The sequence below is a fragment of the Labrus mixtus genome, chromosome 11 (assembly GCF_963584025.1).
Source record: "Labrus mixtus chromosome 11, fLabMix1.1, whole genome shotgun sequence".
Classification (NCBI taxonomy): Eukaryota; Metazoa; Chordata; class Actinopteri; order Labriformes; family Labridae; genus Labrus; species Labrus mixtus.
The window spans coordinates 13,347,499-13,366,912 of NC_083622.1; the positions used below are offsets into that span (position 1 = coordinate 13,347,499).

The 19,414-nt window shown below is 41.9% G+C and overlaps 1 protein-coding gene across 1 annotated transcript in view; it reads left to right on the plus strand.

Moving 5' to 3' along the window:
• Nucleotides 1-2,683: 2,683 nt before the first annotated feature.
• fhl3a (four and a half LIM domains 3a) overlaps nt 2,684-19,414 on the plus strand; it is a 30,316-nt gene continuing 13,585 nt past the window's right edge. The window contains exon 1 of the mRNA XM_061050138.1: nt 2,684-2,942. The gene's annotated coding sequence lies outside the window, so the exon portion shown is untranslated. The remainder of the gene's footprint in view (nt 2,943-19,414) is intronic.

Here is a 19,414-nt window from a genome sequence, read left to right on the forward strand (position 1 = left end):
AACCCCAGTTGACCTTCTTTCTCCTCAAGTAAAACAAAGAGATGTGTTATGCAGAGGATTAAACAGCTGACATCAACCTATTTTATAATGAAAAGAAACAGTGAGGGGAGTCATGAGGCCATTTCTGCCGTGATGAATTGACAGGCATCTGTCCTCTAATTTGTCGAACAGTCTGACAGGACCACGCCTCAGAGTGTGTAAAATTAGAATTTATAATTACGGGGGTTGTGGGGGAACTCAGGGGTCAGAGCAGTTTGAATCACACTCTTTCGGTTGTCATAAACGATAAGAGTCACATGTGGGCAGTTCAGTAAAATAGAAGAAACAAGTCCCTGTTTGATGAGATAATTCATTTTTTTTGGGGGGGGTTTTCAAAAACACAACGAAATGCTCAAAGAAGGAAAGAATAATATTGATTTTAAACCGATCAAATCAAAATTTCAAACAACATTTCAACATTTACTTTAAAGTGTTTACTGCTTTAAATTGACTGAATGTACACAGATGCTGAATAATTTAACATCAAAGCACAAAAGTTTGGATTAAAGGTTATAATGCATTAATGTTATGGGATGTATTACGAGACAAACATTTAGTTAGAAGCTTGAAATATATTGCCATTTTCTATATATTAAGTAATAGCACTGATTTCTTTTCTCCTTTGCCTTACTTTCATATATTTCCAAAGGAGTCAGGAAAACTGTTTCCCCCCTGTTTCCAGGCTTTATGCATGGCAAAGCTAACTTTTAGCTTAAAATGCAATACGGTGATATGTGAAAGATTTATTTTTTCAGGAGAGAGTTTCAAGGTTGACAGTATGTTCAAGCTAAATAGCAACACTTTCAAGACTGATAAGGTGACATTAAATCCTATATCATGAAGCTATTGGGCAAGAGAAATCATGAAGGGACATTTCTCTCACAAGCTTTTAACATTTTCAAAGACAATGAGGAGAAACTGTCTGAGAGTGTGCACCGCTATCTCTTTCATGAACAACATTTGTGATTTGCTCCTTCACAGCATACTTTTTCCTTTTGTTTGGAGATGTCCTGGAAACGTATTATTACTTTGGCCAGGCTGGACAACCCATTGTGGGTGCAACATAAAATACTTTATGTGAATGACTATACAGTCATAGTTCTGTCTTTAAAATACCATTGATCAAATGCTGTTTTGGGGCTTTTTTATACATTTAATATTTAGAAAAAGGACAGTGGATAGAGTCAGAAATCGGGGAGAGAGAGATAGCCAGAAAGGAGCCACAGGTGGGTTTGGACCCCGAGCCGCCGGCAGAGAGGACTATAGCTTCCATACATGGGGCGCCCACACTTACCATTAGATCACTGGCGCCCCACATGGTCACTTTATTAATTTTGATGGTTTTTCAGTGTGAGTTTAAGGAGAGAGTTTAGATGTGTCATATGCTCCAGGAAAAGTGCAACAATTTATGGAATAATGTGAACCTGACAATGTGACATTCGTGCCGATTTCATGCAGCTACTGGGCAAGTTTACAGAGGTGAGAAAGTATGACTGTCCTGAAATTCTCTTACAAAATCTTAACATTTTCTGAGCTTCTTCAAAAACACCCTGAAAGTTTTCATTATCCCCATTTACAGACTTTCGTCTTTTGTTCATCTCTTTCATTGCCTGCTTTTGACCGGGGCCTTTTGATCGAGGCTATCCTAAGCACTTCTCAGCACTTTTCCATGGACAACTCATTGTGGGCCCAACGTAGAATACTTCCAGTCATGGTTCCTGCCTATAAAATCTCATATCTGAGAGGCTGCAGGGGTGGTGTTTCACAGCAGATTAGGCTGAAAGTGCATGGTGACTGTAAGCTGGAAACAGGCAACCCCAAATGTTAGGGGAAGCAGTAAAACAAAGCTATCAGTCATATTGTGTTTTCATAGAGTGGGCACACACTGATTATCAGCAATGACTCAAATGATCAGATGTAATAATCCTTCCATATAATGGCAGCCAGCTGCATCCAGGATGAACATCACTCCCACATGTTGAGTCATGACAAAATGAAACATCACAGGGAAAGGAGCCACAGTGAAAAATAAGGAAGTGAAGATTAACAGCAGGGTTGGTCTTTACCCTGTTTGGCAAAGTCATTAAGGGTCAACAAAGGTCACTTGAGAGCAAAGTTCTTACATAATACAGAGAGATATATGTGATACGGAAGCCTTAATGCAAATGGCCACTAAAAGAGTAGGCTATATATTGAGTGGGAAAAGACTTTGGTTTGTTGGTGACTTTGTTTTGACCTTAAGACCATGAGACAGTTTGTGTGCATATTTTAAATATGTAACAACAGATGTGTTGAATAACTTGATGAAATGTAAGTTAATAATTGTCACTCTTGGGTTATTGATTTTTGAGAAGTTGATACAAAGAAAAAAATGATTAAGAAGAGGCTTTAAATCAGGCCATCTCATAGCCTCCAGTCTCTTATTCAGAAACTTAAGGAAATATGTGGTTAGGCTAATTCACCATTACATACCACTAAAACATAAATCTATTAGAAGAGACTTTTAATAATGGGCAGCAGAGACAGAGGGGTCTACTTCCATCACTTAATGCTTTCTGTTCTCGTTTGAAGTCGCTGGAAAAGAGGGAGGGAAGGTTTTTTTTTTTTAAGGGGGGCGGGATCTTGTGACTCACCAGCAACTTCCTCAGTAGTAGGACAAATGTAGCCGGCAAGCTGCATCATTCTCCGCCGCAGAGATTTTGACTACTGTCAGAAGAGATACAGAAAGTTTTCCAGCTGGAGGGCGACGCGCGTGAGCCGCCGGAGTAGCGAACTGATCCAAAGTCCTGACCTGAGCGCGCGCGAGACAGAGAGAGAGAGAAAGAGAGAGAGAGAGAGAGAGAGAGAGGCGGTGAGCCCCAGTTGTTGCTGAAGGTGCCTCCAGACTTCAGAGATTACTCCTGGTAGGAATCCACTTTTCTTTTTTTTTTTCTCAGCACGAGCTACACTTTTCGTACGTTTCAAGTGTTAATAATATTCCACATCACTGGCGCTTCACAAAACAATGAAAAGTCTTCACACTTTGTTAAACTGAAGAAAATGAATTTAATGGAAATTTTAACAAGTGTACCCCCATGTATCTTCATGATGATTGGGGCTTAGCTTTTCCAATTAAAATGAATGAATAAATGAGGTATATTAGCTTTAAACGTCATAACTTATAATAAAATGCTGACTCCAATTGATAGTTAGTGAGAATACAGATCTTTGGGGTTTGTGGTTGTTACTTATCCAGAATTTGCCAAAAATCAAGTTTAATATCAGCATACTAATTTTGTCTTCACTATTTTTTTAACTTGTTAGTAGGAGTAGAAGGAGTTGTATGGTTAGTTTCACAACAACTATTATCTGTGAATACATAATTTAAAGCTTTTTTCTCACTTTTTACATTCTTTTCTGTTTATTTAAAATCAGTTATTGTATTGATTAAAGCATGCGTGGGTTGACATTATGACAAGCCTTAGACTTCACACCTTAGTCAAACATGCAGCCTGGGGACAAGCCTGACTAAAGAGGAACCACTTCCTGTGACATGTGAGGGGGGGTCTGGACTTTTTGGGTTTGCCAGGATGTTTTTCTCCTTATCGTTTTTTTTTCCCTTTTCCCTCCACCATTATACTTCACACCTGCACTAATTTCCCTCTGATATAATGTACACCCACACACACACACACACACACACACACACACACACACACACACACACACACACAAGACCAGCAAAGAGCAAATAAACAATGTCTTGTCAATGGAGGAGCAAGACTGTATTTGAGTGTGTGACCCACTGAACTGTGTGCAGGAAGGATTAAGGAACAACTGTTGTGTCACAGAAGCTCCCAGCTGAGCAGTGTGAAGGCCTCAGAGAGCAAGGTCCCTCCGGCTAAACTTGACTCTTCCCCAGCAGCAGAATGTGTGTGTGTGTGTGTGTGTGTGTGTGTGTGTGTGTGTGTGTGTGTGTGTGTGTGTGTGTGTGTGTGTGTGTGTGTGTGTGTGTGTGTGTGTGTGTGTGTGTGTGTGTGTGTGTGTGTGTGTGTGTGTGTGTGTGTGTGTGTGTGTGTGTGAGAAGGGTGTGTCTGTCTGTACTGCAGACATCATCACATCATTGAGTGTAGTAGTGGAGTCATCCTCGTGACGTTTGTTTGCTGTTTCGCCTTTTGTGTCATCTGTTTTGGGGAAAAGGGGTTTGGCAATCGGAAGACTTTTCTTAGGAAGATCTTACGTTTCTTTTTTTTTCAGAATATGTCAATACTTGTGTTATTTTCAATATGTTTGCATTACATAACAGTAGCTTTGGAGATAAAGAGTTATATCTGGTTGGATGCTATTTGCTCCTCTATATTCACTTCATAGTTGATGATATTGGCTACTTGGTGTTTGGTTCATGGTAAGCCTTTATAGAGGCTTTCTCTCCTGAACAGCTGCCTGTTGAAAAGGAGGCTGAGAGCAGGGAGACTGAAGAAAAAGTAAAGCTACTCTCAATAAACCAAAACAATATCTGAAAGATGCTAAACCGCTCATATTTGATGATGGAAACTGCAGAGTTGGTGGATAATTGTGGATTTGTTCCTCTGAGTTAGCTGTTTAATACAACACCTTGTCACTTGATCCATTGTTAAAACAAAGATGATGGCTAATGAAGCTTTACTTATCACGGTTTAACAGTGATTGATACAGGCTTGATTTAAAGAGACAGTTTTTATAGAGCATTTGTGATCAATTTACGGCGCAATAATTAAGTAACTTGTATCACGCAGATTCAAGTTGCAGGTTTTACATATTTCAGTCACACCTCTCTCTCTGTTAATACAGGAAAACACCTTGGAGGAATTTGGTTTCTTAGGCGTCATGCTGTGCTCTCGCCACTGACAGGTTATTTTTACACAAAGTGTTTGTCTCAGTAACGAGCAGAAATAATCCCATAGCAGCCAAAAAAGCCAGTCATTCTGTCCTATTTAGCATCTGGGAAGTTTGCCTTGACAGAGCCCACGGGATGCGTAATGTATTTGTTTGCTTTCTTCCTCTTCCTCTCCCTCTCTGTTTCATTGACCATGGTCACATTCTTCGGAGGTCTCAGTGTTTTCCAAAGGTTAGCCCTGCGTGGTGGTTGGACCCTGGCCAGCTCTGAACTGCAGTGGGACTGCGCAACTAAATGTCTCGGACTGGTTGTGGCTGGTTTTATGGGTTGGCATCGTTTGAATTCAGGCCAACCATAATGATGGAGAATTTGCGGTCAAGTGTTTGCAGGTGGTAAGAGGGCAGAATTTAGGGTTTTGACATTCTGCAGCTGTCTGTCCTCCCATGGTGCTCGAAAGGACACTGGACACAGTTTGCATTGTTTCAGTCTCTTTCTGGCATATTTCTAAGCCTGCACTCACACAGTCATGCGGAATTCCCACCTGCTGAGTAGGAATGGCAGGCTAACTCATGATATGACACAATACGATACAGTATGATCACGATATCTGTGAAGTGAAGATTACAAAATGCCTCCTTAAAAGGTAAAGTGATGAATGTGTCTATTCACTGCATTTTGGTGTCAGTTTCGCTAATATTCATGCTTCGTCTTTTAACTTATTTTCACCGCTATCTGACTTTCTCCTTCTCCTTTAAAACATAGATCTGTTTAGAATGCCTGTTATTTCCAGTAAGACTATGATATTTTGCACCAGTGATTTGATTATTGTGTTGTGTCACACAAGTCGGGATGAGAATATAATGATGAATCGATATTTTCCACCATGCTGCTGCTGATCATAATGCTGTAACTTGACATTGTACTCCATAAAGTGCTTGATTCAAACACCTTCAGTTAAGGCATGTTCGTCCAATGTTTCAAGTTAAAGAGTTCCTCCGATGGTCGACCTTTGTTAATGAACTTTTTTCTTCATTGTTCTCTCGGTGCCCTTTTTTGTTACTTAAAAGATTTGAACATTCCAGCTCTTCTGTGAGCGTGCATACCTCGTTTTCAGCCTTATTCATATGACTCCAACCATAATTAAACAATGCAACCAAATCCAGCTTTTAGCTCTTAGGACTGATTGAAAAAAACATCACATCTGTCTTACATGTGAGACCATAAAAGGGAAATTCTGCTTTGGTGTTAATGGAACCTGCCTGGCACACATCTCTGCTGCATTTTTTTATGATGTGTGTCAGTGAAAACTCGTGTAATCATGTGCCTTTGGATACATTTTTTCTTATTAATCAGACAATCCTTTTGAGTTTGTGTCAGCATATCCTTCCCTAGTAGCCATGCCTCCTCTCCAACAATATGTGTGGGCACGTGGCTGGCAGCAGGAGTGTGTCTGGCTTCACTGAAAGGGGGGAAGTGACCTCAGGTTTCCTGTGTGGGGATGGCCCAGGTGCTGTGGTGTTATTGTGAGGAGCACAAGACTTCCTCCATGGATGTTTTGTTGGTAAACGTCTGAAACTCGATCCTTAGAGCATGGGCCCCTGTGGGAGGTAATGCGCACCCCCCTCACAATCCAGTCATCCTGCTTTTTTCTCTTTGTGTCTATTATTTTTCTCTCTGCGTACTCTCACTGCCACAGTGTTCGCTCCATGTGGAAGTTTATGTATTGAGAACATAAACTTTATATAGGCAGCTAAGCGGCGTAAAAAGTAACCGACTCTGCTAATAGGGCAATTACATTCTTCAAGGGATACAATTACAGGCCTATACCTAGCACTTACCTGCTACTCTCAAAGGAAGGGCTGTTTTCAAAGGAAATACCTAATTGTAAGCACACAGCTACAGAAGCCTCAATATTACCCACCTTTTAATACAGACTGATTATATGTTCGGAAAGAATGGGGCTATGCCATGCCTCACTCCGCCTTTCACTACATTTGATCTTGTCATCTGTCTGTACATTGATTACACTTTGAATGAATGAGACCCACTCTACTTTATTAGTGTTTCCTTTGCACCATCTCACATTAAAGCAGATGTTGTTTAGGTGTAAGAATCCCGTCCAATCACTGCTGCATCATCCCTTTCTGTCTTGTGCTGGGGGAGGGTGTGAGTCAGCCCTGACTGTTTCCCTGCACCCTCGCCTAAAGGGAGGACGGCAGTGTCATGCTGCAACAGAGGTGCATGGCATGTAAAAGTGTACAATAATGATGCAGAAAGTGCGGCGGTTACCTACATTGTGTGCCCAACTTGCCTCAGTTTGCTTGTGGGAACAGGATCCTCGATAAACCTGTCTGTGTTGTCTTGGAACTCGCACACATCTGCTGTGTGTGGAAAGACTTTTTGCCAATAAGCAAGCAAGTCTTTCCAGGATTTCCCAATACACTGGCACCCATACAGAATGTTATTCTAGGAAAACAGAACACTTCAAAGGGATTTAGGGCAGAAAAAGTCCATTAACAGCAAGACAGATAGTTATGTTTTTTTCACCAAACTGTTACATCAAGTAGCATGGAGAAGGAAGGATTAAGAGGGAAGTACACATAATAATGTCAGCAGACAAATTGCAGTGGTTTTTATTCAGCTGGTTTTGTGATATCGTGAACTCTTAAAACTAATGGTTATGTAGTGGGGGCTAAATCATAGGATGACATATGGTCAAAGAAGGCACTTGAGGACACAAGGTAATAGGGTGTTATTTCACCCTGGCAGACCTCTGCTAAGAGAAAAGAGCCAAGGCTTACACCTCATACTGTAACAACAACACCACACCACATCTTCATATGGATCATTTTGTTATTGAGGGATTCACTGGTCCACTAACCTACTATTATCATGGCTTCTGTCAGAGCTGGATCACTATTAAATTGCTGTAGATTCCACAAAGAATTACAAAATCCTAGATGCTGACTACTACCCCTACCAACCAAATGTATTTATTTTCCTCAGTGACTAGGAACTGAAGGGACTAAATAGTCCTGGGTACTACATTGTAACCCCTAAAAAGGTCCCTGCTGCAGGGGCAATGCTTCCTGAAAGTACAGGGACGTTGAGGGTGGGCCTTGCATTGTTGTTGATTTTGGATTGGGTGAGTGCTTGCAACATTCAGAAGATCCAGAGCAGGAAGGGGTTTGACCATCTGGATTTGTTGCCCCACCATGCCTAAATATGTACACTGCTCTGAGGTAGAGGTAGCTGTCAATAGTACGACAGCAAGCGTAGTGATTAAAAAAGGAGAAAGAGGGCACATTGGATAAAATAAGACAATGTCTTATACTGAATTCAGATATGTAAATAAGATAAAATTGTTAGTTAGAAATAAAACGTGCAACTTTTATTAACCTTCAGCAAAGACTTTTCACCTGTAAACAGTAATTTCACTCTGTTTCAATGGTCTAGAGATTGGTGGAGTGGAATACAACGAGTAGTGGAACCTTTAAGGCCTGAGATATATTTGCGATGCGTTCATGTGCGCATGATGGTTACCCCGCACCTGTCAGGAGCATAAGCTGCGCACATCCTCAAAAATGAATGATAAGCGGTCTAAAGATGCAGTATGCAAATGATTGGTCGGGCAAATTATGAGGCACAGGGAATTTGACAGAATCACCGCAGTAGCAGGGACAACAATGGCCAAAGATTTTGCAGAAAGGTTGATAGACGTCCATAGAAGATAGAAGTCCACATCCATCCTCATCTGTGTGATGTTTCATTGGCTGTACAGAGACAAACATGCCTGTCAAAATAGCTGGTTACAGAAAAGTAAAATTTTTAGAGTTGAGGTGGAAACCTGCAAAACTAAAATGACACAAGTGTAGGACGATTACTCTCCAAGTGGAGAAACAAAGTGGAAATGTGCTGACGGTATATTCTGTTAAACTTTCATACCAACTATGTAAGAGCCACTGATGCTTTTTTCTGTAGTGATCTCAGAATAAAGATAATAGTATAACCTCCTTGAGTGTCATGTCTGTTGTTACATCCGGAAGTTGCCTACAGACTGAGCTCTCTTGTGTGCCCTCTAGAGGTATCTTCAGGTAACACATGTAATGCATAGCCAAGTTTTTGAACAATTACATTCATGACACTGCCAATGGACACTGGACTGAGTGTGCTGGGTATCTTTGGTTGAAATGCAGCAGAAGAGAGACAGGTAATACTCAGGGGAAACACTGGGGGATGACCAAAGTCAAATCCAAGCGGTTGCGTCAAGGACTGAACCATATACCAGAGTACAGGAACACACTCTATTCTTATCTAAACTGGCACCAGAGAGAGATTGTGCCTTTGGAGTAGCAATACCTCCAACTTTCCCATTGGATCCCCTTGTACACTTAATTGGGCAATCATTTGCGATGGTCTGGCATACAGTCTTTAACCACCCTGTGATACACAGCAAGCCTCAAACAAGTCAACAATGCCTCAGGCTGAAAATATCACCTTTCAAAACACTGTAAACCCAGAGAGAGTGGGCCATTAATGAAGTATTTCTCCACAACAACATGCTCGCAGGACCCTGTTCTCATAACAGATGTCTTGGAGGGATAATTCAGCCTTGGCGCAGTAGACACATGTTGTTTATTCACCATGCCACTCCTGTATCCCCACATTCACCCACTGCCGCAGTGGGAGTTGTGTCTTTATATGGCTAGTTAGTTGAGTTTGCAGCAGTGCCAAAGGCATTAGTGTTGATTGCTTCCCAAACACTTAATAGGGTTTGCTCCCACATCTGCAGAGAATGAACCCAGACTGTGACATCATGGCAGAGGAAGTGCAGTCATGAGCGTGTGGGTGTACATAGCAAGGTGTTCGTAATCAGTATGTGAACATTTTTTATTCAATTGCACACAAATGTTCTCCGTGTTTCACAGCCGTCTCAAATCAGATGACTTGAATTGCTGAACTGCACGAAAAGCTGTTACTTGTTCAGATTAGCTGCATGTTATCTTGTCACCAATAGATTCAAGACTGTTTATTTGGAGAGCAGCTGCGGACAAGAGCATTCCCTTCACTGAAAGTAAACACTGTCTAAACGCCTGTTCTGCATGATGAAACTAGTGAGTGATCAAGAATGTGCCTCCTTACCCAAGAGGTCTTACACCATCTCTGCCTTATCATTGTTCTTTCTCTGAACATGTTTTTTCTCACTAGTATTTACAGGGAAACACACACACGCTCCTTATCTTGGCCTCTTAACTTTCAATGCGATGGCGCTGTTGGAGAGACAACAGTGTCTACAGCGGAGACAGGCTGAGACAAGCCAGACTTGCTACATACAGTGAGGTGTGGATTCATGTCAGTCATACAAAAAAAGAGAGTGCACTTGGCACAGCTCAGGCACACTCTACTTAGTTGTAAAACTTTCAAAGTTGCATTAAATAGTAGAAGAAAACAGGCAAGGTGTTTCTTGACCTCCTTTTCTTCCTTGTGTTGTCTCACTTTCACTGAACGGCCCTCGTACGGCGCCATGGAGGAGCCATAAATGGCAGAAAATGTCCTTGGTGTGGCTATAAAAGGACGCCAGCTCCTAGTAGAGAAGACGGTGATTTATGACAGAACCAAGGAGGGATTTCTTGCCTTCATCAGTCGGAGTTAGCAGAGAGGACGAAAGCACAGGATGGAGAGAGGAGTGGCCTGAGCACGCTATTGATGCCTGTTGGCGCATCTGTCAACGGGCTGTCACAGAATAGCGTAATCGGAAGACAAATGCAAATTTATTCTATGTGTAACACCCCCAATCTTGAGAAAACAAGTGTGCAGCAACTATTTACCCTTATCACAGCAAATGTACACAAGAGAAAAGAACATGTTGTGACTTACCCAAAGCATCCCGCGTCAGCTCTTGTTCACCTTGTGCAATTAAAGTTCTGGAGAGTGTGGCAGTGAGATCATTTGAGTGACATATTGCTTTGTTTGACATTATGTTCACAACCAGCAGATCATTTTGAGCTCAGGATGTTTGTAGGATTCGGACATAACTCAGTCCAGAGGGAGATCAGAGCATTTACTTTCAACACAATTACCAAATGATTCACAGACTTCCAGAAACTGATGCTGTGGTGCTTTGCTTTGACTGTTCCTAAGTAGCCTTTGTTCATAGACCCTCAACAAGATAGAAATAAAAAAAACATTAGGGTTTTTGCATAACCTTTGTTTTATCATTCAACCTAAAAAAAAAGTACTTTTTAATGACTATGGAAAAGTCTTTCATCCTGTCATTCAAACCTTTTATCTTGTGGAACATCACTACAGTAATAACAGACCCTCACCACTTAATAAAGTCCTAAGTCAGGTGTAGATTTCATGTCTTGAAGTAAGAGATAGCGGTGGGTATTTTGTCTTCTCTGAGTCTTAAGAGTTCCTGTATAGCTCTTGGCAATAATTCCTAGAAATGAAGCTGTCTCTGCGATCTTGGAGAAATGATGTGACAGATATGGACCCCATTACAAGTGGCAGCTGATGTAGTGTAAATGTCTCAGGCATTCAGCCAAACCACCATACAGGGATGGTGCTTGACCACATTAGCAGCTGCATAGTGCAAATGTATCACATCTCTGCCACCGATCGACATGTAGGCGATATATATATAAATGGAAATAAACTGTTACATGCTGACCCAACAAGAAGTGTAAGCAGGTTGAAGCGGAGGGCCGGCTGTTATAGGCATCAAGATACAAAAATAAGATTAGGGCTGTACCTGACTTTTAAATTGTCATTGGATCAGATTTAGCTGTTCGATAGGAAACTTGGACTATTCATTCATGCGTTCATTAACCCCTTATTTTAGCGATATAATGTAATGATGGGAGATTTTAGTGAGTTAATGAGATAAAGTAAACTACAGAATGTCCCCAAGGTCTTTCAAAGCGTGACGGAACCACAGATTTTTCATGTGTAGCTGTTTATTCAGCGTTTATTCACTTTAATCACTGGGATAGAAAAAAAAGCTTCTGCAGTCAATCCAGCCCTAAAACCTTGTGAACAATGATCACTGAGGAAATCCTAACATTCAAAAAAGCTGAGTCCCTAAAAACAGGATCCTGCAGGGATCCCTCTTACATGCAGCAGATGAAAATCACTGAAGAAACAAATGACCACTTTCACTGTATTGTTCAGAAATGTAACTGTGTTTCAAACAGCAGGTCCCTTCGTTTTGAAGATGAGACCTGAAGATGAGGATAATTGAGCCTTTGTTAAAGGCTTTATATGCGATGTTTCACACTTAAATGTAATAGAAATCAAGTATATCCTCTGAAAATAACTCTGTGAGTCATGACTGTCTATAATGGGCGTAACACCCGAGTCCCACTGTCTGTGATGCTTTCCGAGTTTTCTGAGTCCTATCTTCAGTTTGTTTACATCGCCCGGGACGGACGGCCGGCCGACTAATCCCTCGCATATAAAAGTTGTTTAATTGAGGGACTAGAGATAAGAAGAATAACATACTGTACTCACTGCTTAACTGCGTTGCTAGATCACGGTCATTTCAGGTAAATTTACATGCAGTGTGACGATACGAGCATAATAAAGATCGCTAGCATTAGCATGCTAACACAACAATGCACCGCGAGTTGTTTTGGTTTCATGCTGGTGCTCAAGGGCAACATCTGCTGGATCAAAAAATTGCATATGAAGCCTTTAAAATCCTAATGTTGAACACTAAAAGGGTCATTTGACAAATACTTGCTGTTGCTTCTGCAATTTCTGTGTCCATGATGCAGCTTAAACAAAAGTACAGATACTCTACTTGCAAACTGCTAGTTGGTTCTGGCTCCTCTTGAATAATGATTGAATTCATAGATATTTGCAGCAATTTTCAAAAAAGATTTTTAGATTGCCTACAAGATTACCTAAAAACAGTTTACATTTCTCATCTCGTTAGCAAAAGGATTTAGCTTATACTCTCTTTCTGACCTCTGATTCAACTAGTGACAAATTCAAGAAGATTGCTGACACAAGGTGTTAATTTGGTCTTAGATTTTGCAACCTTAACTTAAAAATGTTCATTCGTCTTGCGTAAATTCGTGAGAATCTGGCAAACTGTTGTTCTCCTCTTTACTTCTCTAAAGGTCCACCATACGTTTGTGATTCTGTCAGCGCTTTAATGGGCCTAAACATTCAGCTTCAAACAGAACCACATCCAGTGTCGGCAATGGAAATTAGATCAATGGGTAAAATGGGGGCCAGACGGTGAGCAAAGCACAGAAGAGGGCCGATGACACAAGTACCATGACTTCACCGTGAAAGTATTCAACCCCCCCTTGCAAAACCCCATCCCTCATCCTATTGCACGCTTTCACAAGAATGGTGAGTGGAAACTGTTTAAGGTTTAATGATTGCTGAAGAATAGAAAAACAGAGGAAGAAATCTCCTTTATATGAAAGGTCTTGCATGGTGACGGTCGTTGGACTCATCATGTGACACATGGGGTGATCTGTTAGGGGGGAATAATACAATTCCTGTGCAGCACAACCGTGTGCAAGTTGGCGCCATGAAGCTTTTAACATTCATCTACCAGCACCACTTGATTCTGCTCGTCCAATAAGCAAGGCAGAGCAATATATCCTGTTAATTTACACAACGCTTGACACACATTTACAGGTCACTTGATCGATGAAGACGCTCTGAAGCCTTGTAGGGAACCTTGTTCCTTTAGCTAGCTTCTCACGTTGTGTCTGTTTTATGTCCCTGCATCCTTGGAAAGCCAGGAAAACTCCTTTATAGGAAAAAGAAGCAGGATTAAAGCAGAATAAGGTCGGACGAGAGCCGAGCCAGAGTCTTGGTTAATAGATTGAAAGAGATAGACAGGTCTGCTTGGGAAGCAACATAATTCAAGCACACTATCAGTGTTTACCAAAGCACCTGTTTTCACGTTGTCCCTCCATTTAACAACTGCAGCTGGGACTTTGCATTTTATCACTGATAATGAAGTAGGCGTGGAAGATGAATGGTGTTTTGCATGGCTGCATGATAAAGAGATCCCAATGTCTGACAGCGGGAGATAAGGACCTGACGGATTGCAGGTCTGTTCAAGCAAAGTCAAGAAACTAGGTATAGGATTTCTGAACTTGCAGCTCTTTTGGAGACTCAATGAACCTTCAGATAAATCCATTGAGCTCCATTGTGTTCCGAAGGGAGTATTGCTTTTTGATGCTTATCGGTTTAAGATTAGTACATGCTTACATCCACCACCACCACCACGCTTTTGCTCCCCTACACTTTTTCTTTGATTGATTTGTACATGACCTGCTCCCTGCCAGGTTAGCACACAATATAATTCAACAATTCTTGCATTGTTGGTGGTTGCAAAGGCTCATGAAATGAACGCTATAAGATATAGTAATGCACAAATATTCAAGGTCTGGAGGACAGCAAAGGTAAAAGGAAAAGGGTAGGTTGGTGAGCGACTCTGGGACATGGAGGGTGGAGGCAGTCCTGGGATGCATGGCAGCATGATTTATGGACACCTTTTGAAGTGAGCTCATTCCAGCCACACGGCCTGCCTGCTGCATTTCAGGAGCAGGGACATTCTCCTTGCGGTACGGTGAGGGGGATAAATGACCCTTGGGTCATTAACCTCCACTGGCGTACTACTCGCATATGCACTTCCTGATTATGTGGCAATTCATCAGTGTGTTTTGGTTTCCAACAAGCAAAAGTCAACGGCAGGGGTTTGCAATGGACACGTGGCTCTCTCCTCAGGAATGAACTTAGAGGTCAGAGCAAACATAGAGAGTGACAAAGAAGAGAAGAAGGTGGTCCCTGTCTGAAATCGTAAATTGGGTCAAGAGAGACATTCTCTCTCAGAGCCCAGCTAGTTTTCTCTTTCTGCTGCAGTGTGCAGAATTACCAGGGCGAATTTATAGTATCTCCAGTACAGTCTGAATGGAAAAATCATCCCTTGCAGTTTAAACCCTCTCCAGAAGTCTCACCAATGATGACATCATTGTTTGCATAAGTAAATCTTCCTTCTTTAGAAAGAAATGGCCACACTGCAGTAGACAGTCCCAGAATGTCAGTTAGGTCTGACTATTAAGAGTGTGTGTAGCTTCTTTTCTGGGACAAAAAAAATAGTGAGTGTGTGTGGGTGGTGGGGGGGGGGGGGGGGGGGTTGGATCCACAGCTGAAGAATCCCCACTGTCTCTGCACAACTCACACATTGTCCCTCCATTTGGCTGGTGCTTATTTATTTGGATGATCCCTTAACTTTGTTTTCACATGTCTGTTCTATGTAGAGGTGTGACTACTCATGTACTTGGCTGCAGGTATGCCTGTGCCTTTGCAACTTCCTCTTTCTGCAGCACTCAGGCCTGTCAGTGTGTTTAGACATTATAGGTCTGTTTCTCATGATGACTGTTTGTTTCCAAGAAAGTGTGTGACCGTCTTTCTGAGAAGTCCCAGAGATGCCTCTGTTTGGGGTAACAGGAAGAACCAGTGTGTGTGTGTGTGTGTGTGTGTGTGTGTGTGTGTGTGTGTGTGTGTGTGTGTGTGTGTGTGTGTGTGTGTGTGTGTGTGTGTGTGTGTGTGTGTGTGTGTGTGTGTGTGTGTGTGTGTGTGTGTGTGTGTGTGTGTGTGTGTGTGTGTGTGTGTGTGTGTGTGTGTGCCTGTGTGTGTACTCCTCATTGATATCAAACCCACAGTGGTGAAAGGGGTTGTTGCCCGATAGGAAGTGAACCCGCATTGCGTTCTCACAGCATATACCACAGTAAAGGAAAAATAAATTATGTTTTTATGGCAGGAAAATGGTGCACAGGGATGTTTCAGAGGTCAACCCCCATTATCACATCTATTTATGGTTGCCGGTTTTACGCTTTGGGATTTAACTATGTGGCGATTTTAAAAACACATATAGTAGTATGCATTTAACTGCATGCACTGGTGAATTTTAGAATTTATTTTAAGAAACTTTCACCAGATTTTCTACAAGTGCATTAGAGGCTCCAGTCAAATATTTAGGAAGGCTAAAATCTCTTTGCGTGATCTAAGTTTGGGATGTAGTAATATGACATATTTTCTATGGCTCAACATATTAATTTTCATACAGCCACAGCATCCTTAATAAAACGGTTGGTTGTGGTGCCCAGGACGAAATGAGAGCTAAACATCACTTCCAAGTGGTTTGTGTTCCAGGGGAATGAGGGCACTGTTTACACGTTGTCAGGGGAGATGTGCCTGAGAAGGGAAAAAATGGCTGCATATACTGGAAATGACTTCTTAGATTTTCATCCCAGGCGTTTCACATTTGGCAGCACCCCTTCCAATTTTCTAAGCCGACGTAATGCTTGTTTTTTTCTTCATATGAACCCATCTTCTCAGGGTCACAGAGTCAGATGGGGAGGGAGAGGTGAGTATTTTGGTCCGCTGCAGTTGTGGGAGATAATTCATGCAGCTGTTGCCAAGAATGTAGATTGCTCTTGCTGCTTATAATGTGTAATACCCATGAAAGCCCCCCTGCACCCAGTGATTGGAAATATCCACCTGCTTAAAACAACATTGCTGAATATTCATGTCTTGGGATGTTGGGACATCTGCTTAAAAAGAATACCCTTCTTGTCTGGGCATTAACCTCGGGGTCAGGTGCCATCACTGCAGCCATGAGCCGCAAGTCTGAATGAGTTATAAATAATTGCTAGCAGTTGTGGGTGTGAACTGCACAGTTGTGTGTGTGTGTGTGTGTGTGTGTGTGTGTGTGGCATGCTTAGATTGCTGAGTGTGCGGCCAGTGAAACCTTAACCCAGCTCCTTTATGTCCTGGCTAGCTGGGCTGACTCAGCATCATTAGGAGACCACCTGGGAATGACCAGTATGAGGGAGCCATTTTGTGTCTTTTGGTTCAAGGTTAGCCTTGGGGTCTGGTCCCTTTTGGCTTCTGAAAGCCACAAATCAAGTGCATAAAAACAGCAGTGGTCTCCTTAAATCAAGGCCATAAAAGCTGAAAAACACTTCCACCAAAGTTAAACAATAAAGACATATAGACACAGCAGACAGAAAGGAACTAGGCCACGACTGATTATATCTTATCAGAAACATGGACAACTAAGTCAAAGCATCCTTGATATCCTCTGTGAACAAATTTCTTGGGCTCAACTCCTTTGCAACAGTCCAGAGGCACATGCTTTAAATCCATATTAGGAAATGTGTAAATCAAAGGAGGCCCCGAAATCTCCTGGATCCAGCAGATTAAAAAGGTTTGTTTTATTTATAAGAGCAGCCCAGAGGTAATTTTCCATTATATGGCTTGTAGCAAAGGCACAAAGAAACAGGCAAAGGTTGATGTTTCTGTATTGCCACTGAAGATATTGCATCAGAAGGGCTCTTTCTGTTCCCCCTCCGGAGGTTAATCTTGTGAAAATAACATCCTCTCCAGGGGCTTGCAAACCAGTAACTGAATCAGCCAGCTTGTAAGTGAAAGTACCCCGACTTCACTTTGCATATACTTCTCATTGTGCTCAGATTGACTGGTCTTTGTTTTTATGGAAATCATATCAAGCGTGATTAAAATCAACAAACTAAGATGTACATCCTGGTCCATCTGTGCGAAATTCCTTTGTGCTTTCTTTGCTGATTTCAACGAGTTACTTCTGTAGTAGACATGCAAGTATTAAAACATTCAACTCAAACATTCAAGTTAACAGACAAGTGCATAAACTATTCTAGATATGGATGTCAAATAGTGTTAAACATGCAGGTCAACAGTCCTCAGCTAAACAAAGCAGGTGTCAACATCGGGATGGATCTCTGCTACGCAGTCAAGGCTTCAGGTTTCAAAGGATGCTCTATCGCTCGGATCAGAGAGGGTAAAGCATGACAGGAAGGATGTGATTATATCAGGACAGTGACTGAGATAACCATTTTTGGGCACAAATCTGTGGGAAATGATGTAGCAGTAAAGGGGTTCTGGGACTAATGTCCATGTTTGTTCATACAGAAATAATATACTCTTCCAGTAGTATGGCTGTATACGGAGGCAATAGAACAATCCTACTCAACTTATTTATTATACAACAAGGAGCCACACCAGAGATACTGATGAGACCCCCCAGAAGATCACTTTAACAATGAGATCTTCCAGCAACTTTTTCAGCTGTATCTAATGCACATCAGCGTGGAGATTCAGTTATGTTTAGATGGCATCAGCTTTAAACCATTTCGTTGACTTATCAGTTAAAACACATCCTGCAATGTTCAAAGTGTATCCAAAGATCAGCTTGCAAACAGACCAGACTTTTTTCTTTGCTTTGTCTTTTCTCACTCCTGCTCTAGTTTTCCCTATGCCATCTAAACATTTACCGGCAAATACCAGCACACACAGAGAAAGAGAGAGAGAGAGAGAGAGAGAGAGAGAGAGAAAGACAATCTTTCTTGCATTCGCCAGGCAATGACTCTCCAAAAACCTCCACTGGCACACAGGAGTTGACTGCATAGTTTCCCCGATGCAAACCAGATGTGAAGCACTAATGTATGGCAGCATTTTTTTTTTCCTTCAAAGGAAGACAAATGTAGGCCAAAAATGTAGTCTTTTGGCCGTGCGCACACAGAGATACAAAAATAAAGTCATTCCTGAGCTCCAAGCTTTCCCTCATGGTGGTTGGGGAAGTACTCTATGATTTAGAGTAATTGCAATGTTATTGTTTGTTGTTGGTGGAGTATTGTTGAGCGTTGGGATTGAGAATGGCTTGCGGGAGAGCACAGACGAGATGCAACAATTGCATTTTTTTTTTTTTAGCTGCACTTCTCTCCAGAGAGTTTTGTCTTCCACGGTCACGGTCCTTCTTGCGAGCACGTCCTCAAGTCTCAGCCTGCCAAGTGCCTGTCAGATTATGACAAATTTGTGTTTTAAGTATAACTAAACATACGTCAGTGCAGGCTTGTCCTGAGCTTTTGTGTATCTTTGAATTCAACCACCATATCAAATCCTTATAATAAATGAGTCCAGAGGGTTTGACAGGACAGCATTTTAGAGCAAGCTGCTATTCACTTGTAGCTTTTGCGCTAATGCTGCAGCGTGTACCACACAACAGAAGCAAGGCTAATATTAAAAGACATCAAGTCATATCCCTGCACTTGCATGGTCATTAAAAGTTGCCAAGAAAGGACAAATTACAAAGGCTGCGGTGACATTTTCTGCTGCAGGTAGTCATTTCCATCCTTTGTGTTTATGATGTCGGCTTTCATTTGAGCCCTCTGTCGCCTCCCACTCCACACCAGGCGGTGTTTAAACGCTCAGGGACAATAACAGGTTTGCGTTCCAGTGTCTGGTCCGGCGGCCTGTACTCTATCGTCAAGTCTGACCCAGGCTCCCACAGTGGAGCAGTCTCAGGTGCCCCCTCACCAACCCCCAAGCCCCGATCCCCTCCGCCCTGCCGCAGCTTGTTCATTGATGTTGTTCAAAGAAACTCTGTAAATTGAAACTCCTCTCAGTAGCTTCCTGCTTATAGCCTCATTCAGTGCCCTGAGGATGTGG